Raw genomic sequence first — 7,947 nt, 5'->3', positions numbered from 1 at the left:
TTCAAAGGTCTGTGAAAACAAGGGCAAGGGGCTAGTAGCAGAAAATGAAGATTCTTTGAGCTAAGATGATATGGATGCCATTGATGAACATCTAGCATTTCTTTCCAGAAGATTTGCCAAGCTCAAGTTCAAGAAGAACTTTGGAGCAGCTAAGCCAAATAGAAACATGGTGGATAAATCAAAATTCAAATGTGGCTTGGCAGGGCACTTTGCCAGTGAGTGTAGAAAGTCAGATTCCAGCAAGAAGAAGTTTGAGCCTATGGATTATAAACAAAAATATTTTGAGTTGCTCAAAAAAAAGAAAAGGTCTTTCATTACACAAGAAAATGGTTGGACAGCAGATGGTCTGGATGAGAATGTCAGCTATGTCAATCTAGCCCTAATAGCCAAGTCTTGTAACGACCGAGGAATTACGCTTGTATTATATTATAATAATAATAAATTATGTGTATTATTATGTGATTAAATATGTTAAGTCGTTGAACCCTAACTGCTATGTGTTATGTGTTGGTTGTTTTGATCCAAACGTGTTTTGGATATTTATTGAGCGTTCTATCGTCAGTTATATATATTATATCAAAACCAGTACAGCTCAAAACTATGTTTTAAAAGCCCGTATTTCAAACAAAATCATTGGCCCTATTTTGCCAAAAATGCCCTATACCGTATCGCTATTCTGAACCCCTAGACGTTTTACAAATTGACCTTTTTCGCGAAAAACGACTTTTCCGGACCCCTTCGGGTACCAAAAACCCCACAAAAATCACATTTTTATTTTTATATGATTATGAAATTATCATATATCATTTTTCTTTGTATTTTTGTATTTTTCACAATTTTTGGGAATTTTTAGTATTTATTTTGTATTTATTGGATATTTAAAAAAATTCATTATTAATACCCAAAAATTATAAAAATTGGGGCCAAATATTTTTATTAGGAGTGTAATTAGACCCTTAATTTTACTTAGGGGTATTATTTTCATAAATATAAATACCTGAATTACTATTAATTAAATCAGTTAATTATAATTAAAAATCAGAAAATAAAAATAAAAAGAAAAAGGGAATTAGGGTTAGGGTTTCTGTGAAGAACAGGGCAGCATAATCAATCGCGATTTTTGAAGGTGATTCCGGAGTCCAAATCGAGCATGTAAGTAGTCAAATTGAAGCTGGTGAATCGTAGTTTCTGATTATGCAACTATTTTTATTGTTTGATTAAGTGATTTTAATTTCGTGTTTTCGGGTTTTAATCTTGAATTCGGATTTCGTTTCTGGTTGATTGTTTGATGATTTCGTTGCCATGAGGATGTAGATCGTCGAATAGGGAGTCGTTTGGCACCGGTTTCACTCGATTTGGTGTCCGTTTTAGCATCGCCGGAAAACGACGACGCCGCCGCTGTTCGTGTTCGCCGGTCTGGTTCGACGGGGAGGAAGGACGAATGAAAGAGGAGGACGTCCCTGTGGTGTTTTCGGTGAAGAACGAAGCAAAACCAGCTTGGAACCGTGGTGTTTGGACGTTGTTTTGGTTCGCCGGATTTTCACCGGAAAATCCCCGCCGGCGTCGGGTTTCTGGGCAGCTAGGAGTGTTCTTCGCGACCCGGGTTCGACCCGGTTTGCAACCCGGAAACGACCCGGGTTTGATCCCCAAAACCTGAAACCAATTCCCTGAATTGTGTTTTTGATTTATTAATTATTTATTTATATTTTAGTAAATCAAAATCAGATTTTAAAAATTCTAATAATTAATTAAAAATTAGTTCTAAATTCTGAAAAATAGTATTATTAATTTATAAATTCGAATTTAATTATTTAATTAATTATTTAATTATTTATCTAATTATTTATTAGTTATCTAATTAATTAATAATTAGGTAATTAATTAATAATTAGGTAATTAATTAATAAATAAGGATTAAAAATAATTAAATAATATGATTAATAATTCAATAATTAGTTATTATTACGAGTAATAATTCGATAATGAGAATTATTATTCGAGCGATAGTTATTCGAATAATATTGTAGTGATTATTTGTATCGTATAATTAAATACCGATAATTAATTGATTAACGAATCGTATAAGTTTCAGTAATAATGTAATAAGTTCGATAATTATATGAGGATTGCGAGTAGCTCGTATTTATACGAGTAATTAATCGTTGAGTTAGATTATAATTCGAGCACATAGTAGATATTCGATAAATAGCGTATCCGTTAATAAAATCGATTGATTATTTGTAAATAATCGATCTAATCGAATAAATATCGATAAGTTATAAATATTATAATAAATTGTGATTAATCCTGATAATTAGAGATTTATTATTTTAAGATTATTAAATAAGCAATTATTAATTATTTATTAGTTATTTATTTATTCAATATTTAAAAAGTGATTAATTATTTCGATAATTAATCACATAATTTTTAATAAATCGTAACTTCTTCATTTTAACTCCAAAAATTATAAAAAAATTATTTTTGACTTTGATTTTTATTAAATAATTATTTAAAAGTTATTTTAGGATTTAAAAGGTTGTAATAATTATCTATATTGAATAATAAATTGAATTATCAGTGTTTAATTCATAACAATTCAACCGTTAGTCCGATTTAAGTGAAACGAAGACCTCTAGACTCAGAAAAATGAGACGAATCCAATAAAAATAGTTGTAAGTTATAATTTATTCTGAAAAAGAGTGGTTTGGTGATAACTGATAGTTCGTAGGTCCTAATAGGGATATAATTGAGCCGAATAAATCCCGAAAATTTATAATAAAATCAGATAAGACTAGTAATGCAGGTATAAGCCTAGAATTGATTCTAAAAATAATTATAAATCTAGAAATTAATTGTGTGCTTTACGTGTTACGTGTTATATGTGATTATGTGCATAAATGTGTTGTGTAAATATATGTATATATATGCGAGTCAGATAGAAACGCATGGGTAGACTGATAAGGTTGCGTGATATCAATTAAAGATACACGTATGTAGTAAATTATCTAAACACCTATCTTTCCATGATTTGTTCAGTGTTAGCAAGGCAGAGCAAGCTAGGGTCAGAAGGCAGTAAGTTAAACCAGGTTAAGTACGCGCAAGGCAAGTTTTTCCCCTATTCTAAATTCAGAATAGTGATTTATATTTCCTTTCTATCGTATCAATTCTTTTTGATAATTATTGTTCATATACACTGTTACCCATTTATTATCACTTGTTCCATTTCATTTCAATTCTTGATTTACCCAATTTATTGAATTCCCTGTTCATATTTCAATTCCTTTACCCTTGTTACATATATCCTGGTATATCCTGGTGTTGGGATATATCAATAGCATACCGATTGTTTCGGATGCTCAGCCTTGGACTGGATGGTTACTATAAAGGCTGGGTTTTTCCCAGACCATTAATTAATAGGCCATAGTTGCCTGAGTACTCCTTATGTTGGTTGGGTCTATGCAGTTGGGTATAGATCCGCACTATATTCTGACTGATCAGCAGATTATAGTGTATATGTTGGTTCTTGTTTCCAGTCTTGTTCATTTGGCACTCGCCATCATTGGCAAATTATTATCATATACAGATACAGATGGTTGTTCAAACCAGCAGCTTATTGGTTCATTTATTTCTCTTTATTTCTCTCTCTTTATAATATATATATATATATATATATATATATATATTATTGCAGGCTTGTTGAGCAATTTTGGCTCATTTCTTTTATTGTCACTCCTATTGTTTTACAGTTAAGGTAGAGAATGAAACCCATCAGGACCCGTATAGTCAAGAAGCGAGTCAAGCAGCGGGACCCTCTTATACCAAGAGTGTTCCTTCCTATTCCCGAAGAGAGCTTTGAATTGCCAGATCAGGTGTAGCAGGATAAGTAGTAATGTTGGGTTGAATAAAGGTTTTGTGTAGTTTGAATAAAAGATTGCGTAGTGAAACTGTAGATATAATAAAGTTTTGTAATAAAGAGAGTTCTTGAGACAGGTTTTATTTAGTTGGGTTTGTAATAAAGTGTAGTGCATGATTCTTGTTTCCAAACTCAACCCTTAAAAGATCCTGATTAGTGATAATTCGGGGTAATTATTATATTAATATTCCGCTTGTGCAAGTATAGTTGGTAATTGTTGTTAATAATTCCCCAAATCTATACCCCGGATTTGGAGGGTGTTATAGTTGGCATCAGAGCTTAGGATTGACCTTGGAAAACAAGAATGTTAGGGTTAAGATAAGATAGGAAAATAAGATAGGATGAGAGTAAGAGTGTTAGGATTGTTTGTCTATGTGATTAGAAGTTATGAGTTATAGGATTGTGATTTGATTGTTTTTGTGTTATTATTTTTATGTATATTAGATGGCTTCTTTATCATCATCTACGGAGAGGACCGAGACAGATCCAGTGGATGCACAGGTAGTAGTCCCAGTGTCAGAGCAGATCTTACCTCCATTGCCACCTGAGCCAGCACCAGAGATACCACTTCCCCCGGAGGTACCAGGTTTTGCAGATTATTTTCCATACGTTGAGCCAGAGATACCAGATATTCCACCATTAGAGTTTCCGATGTTTGATATTCCTGATATGGTTGATCTTCCGCAGTGGGAGGATTTAGAGCCTCAGATTCCTATGCCACCAGTCGAGATTCCAGAGATGCCACCGATAGAGCCAGAGGCAGAGCCGCCTGTGTATGCGCCTATGGAGCAGCCTGTCTTATTTCCTGCCCCATTAGCCATTTATGCACCTGTTCCAGGAGTGTATCAGTTTCCTCAGCCAGAGTTTATGGATGAGATCGTGGTAGATGGACCATTACCTTCTCGAGGTTCCAGCACTGATCTTCATGAGCATCATACCGTGACTTACCAGCGCTTTCAGGCAGAGAGGGAGGAGAGGATTAGATAGCAGAACCAGTGTAGAGAGATCCTTGGATTGTATGAGACACAGACGGATGGTCCTGTCAGAGCATTACGACCGGATTATATACTGAGAGAGAGACTACATCATATTCACCGAGTTAGTTCGCAGCAGCTTACTGATTTGAGACAGCAGGATCTTAGTGCGGAGACAGCATATCGCAGAGCATTGGGACTTACCGAGGCAGTGCTAGAGGCAGTGCAGGAGGAGTTGAGCCACGTACCACCAGGATTTTGAGACCAGCAGATCGATGAGTGTTGTATTATGTATATTTTGTAGATAGAGGCAGCATAGTATTGTATGACTAGTTTGTATGAGTGTAGCTACTGACTCTGACTGATAGTAGTAGCAGTACGACTGTTATATCATAGGGTTTTGTATCAAGCACTGACACCTGTAGCTGGTGTTCTACCTATATATATATATATGAGATAATCTTTTGCACGTTTTCTTTATTTTATTTCCAGTCATTTAAGCATTTACATTTATTTCAGTACCATTGCATATTTATAAATGTAGTTTTATTCACGATCATGTTGTAAAAAAAAAAAAAAAAAAATTTAAAACATATCATACTGTTTTATCTATTCAGTTATTTAATAAGTTATTTTATTTCTCGAATCGACTGTTTTAATATATGTTTAATATACTGTTATTAAATAAGATCCATTATTTATTTACCAGAAAAATGGCACCTAAGAGAAAAGCGCAGCCTGACTCATCGAATGGAAACACCGATGGCCAAAACAATAATAAACAGATGGATCAGATGTTTAATCTCATGCAACAGCAGATGTTGATGATGCAACAACAAATGCAGCAGCAGCAACAGCAGTTCCAGCAACAGATGTTACAGCAAGCCGCTCATCCAGGACATCAAATACCACCAGCAGCACCTACGACTACTTTCAAGCAATTTCAGTCGGTGAAGCCACCGGAATTTATGGGTTCCACAGATCCTACGAAAGCGAGAGCTTGGCTGAAAGAGATGGAAAAGGCTTTTTCGTTGGTAAAGGTTGAGGAAGAGCAGAAGACAGATTTCGCTAGCTATTTTCTAAAAGGTGAAGCTAATTACTGGTGGGAATCGAAGAAAGCTTTGGAAGAAGGTGTGGTGACCTGGAACAGATTCACTGATCTTTTCTTGGAGAAATATTTTCCTCGTTTTATGAAGAACTAGATGGAGATCAAGTTCCTGGAGCTGAAACAAGACAACTTATCGGTTGCGGATTATGAGACTAAGTTTACTGAATTGGCAAGGTTTGTTCCAGAGCAGGTGGATACGGACGAGAAGCGGGCCAAGAGATTTCAGCAAGGACTAAAACCATGGATTCGTAGCAGGGTAGCTGTGTTTGAATTGACAACTTATACGGCTGTTGTTCAGAAGGCTATGATTATTGAAGGAGAAAGCGAAGCAGCTCAGAAAGAGAAAGGACCAGGGAAATTTCAGAATCGTTTCAACAAAAGGCCGGGATTTCAAGCTCGAGGAAAAGTAAACTTTAGGAGACCAGAACAAAACAACCAGAGGATGGGTAATCGACTACCTGCCCCAACTCAGCAAAGGCTTATTCGACCGCCTATACCTGATTGCAGAACGTGTGGTAGAAAGCATACAGGAGTTTGCAACAAGCTAAATGTTACGTGTTTCAAGTGCAAGCAAAGGGGACACTATTCTGGAGAATGTCCAATGGGAAAAGCAGAAGTTACTTGTTTTCAATGTGGGAGAAAAGGACATATCGCCAAAGACTGCAGAGGAATTGCAATGGCTGCCAGTATTCCAAGAATTTTAGCATTACCTCCACCTCCACTACCACAGCAAAATCAGCCCAGAGCAAGGACTTTCAACATGTCAATGAAGGAAGCGGTACAGAGTCCGAATGTGATTGCAGGTACACTTCCTGTAAATTCCGTAAATGCTTTAGTATTGATTGATTCAGGAGCTACTAGATCTTTTATTTCTGAAGCCTTTATCTCTAAGATAGATTGTGAGATTCAGTGGTTGGATGAAGTGTTAGTCATAAAATTAGCAAATAATGATCAGGTTGCAGTAGAGCGAGTATGTCCGAGCTGTGATATTGAGATAGGGAGATGTCATTTTTCAGTTGATTTGATACCTTTTAGGTTAGGGGAGTTTGATATTATTTTAGGAATGGATTGGCTGTCTAGTAATAATGCTCAAATTGACTGTGCGAATAAGAGAGTGAAATTGCAAACTGAAGAAAATGAAACGGTAATATTTAAAGGTGAGAAGCAAAAGCAGAAATTCCTATCAATAATGCAGACGAGAAGATTGCTACGTCAAGGATGTCAAGCTTATTTAGCCTATGTACGGGATGTTGATAAGGGAAATTTGAAGATTGAAGATATTCCTGTAGTTTGTGAATTTCTTGATGTTTTTCCGGACGAATTACCAGGACTTCCACCAGATCGAGAAATCGAATTCACTATTGACTTGACGCCAGGGACTGAACCAATTTCGAAAGCTCCATATCGAATGGCACCTGTTGAAATGAGGGAATTAGCAAAGCAGTTGCAAGAACTTCTTGACAAAGGAATTATAAGGCCAAGTGTATCCCCATGGGGTGCGCCAGTATTGTTCGTGAAAAAGAAGGATGGTAGTATGCGACTGTGTATTGATTATCGTGAGCTGAACAAGTTAACTATCAAGAATAAATATCCTTTACCTCGCATTGATGATTTATTTGATCAACTAAAAGGAGCGGCATGGTTTTCGAAAATTGACTTACGATCAGGCTATCATCAGTTAAAGATCAAGGCCGAAGATATTCCAAAGACAGCGTTTAGAACAAGATACGGACACTATGAATTTCTTGTGATGGCTTTTGGATTGACGAATGCACCTGCAGCGTTTATGGATTTGATGAATCGAATATTCAAGAAGTATTTGGATAAGTTTATCATTATATTTATTGATGACATTTTGATCTATTCAAAGACGGAAGAAGAGCATGCAGCGCAATTAAGAACGACATTGGAAATATTACGGAAGGAGCAGCTTTATGCAAAATTTTTTA

This window comes from Apium graveolens, chromosome 6 (genome assembly GCF_009905375.1).
Source record: "Apium graveolens cultivar Ventura chromosome 6, ASM990537v1, whole genome shotgun sequence".
NCBI lineage: Eukaryota > Viridiplantae > Streptophyta > Magnoliopsida > Apiales > Apiaceae > Apium > Apium graveolens.
Note: the sequence above shows the minus strand (reverse complement) of the source record.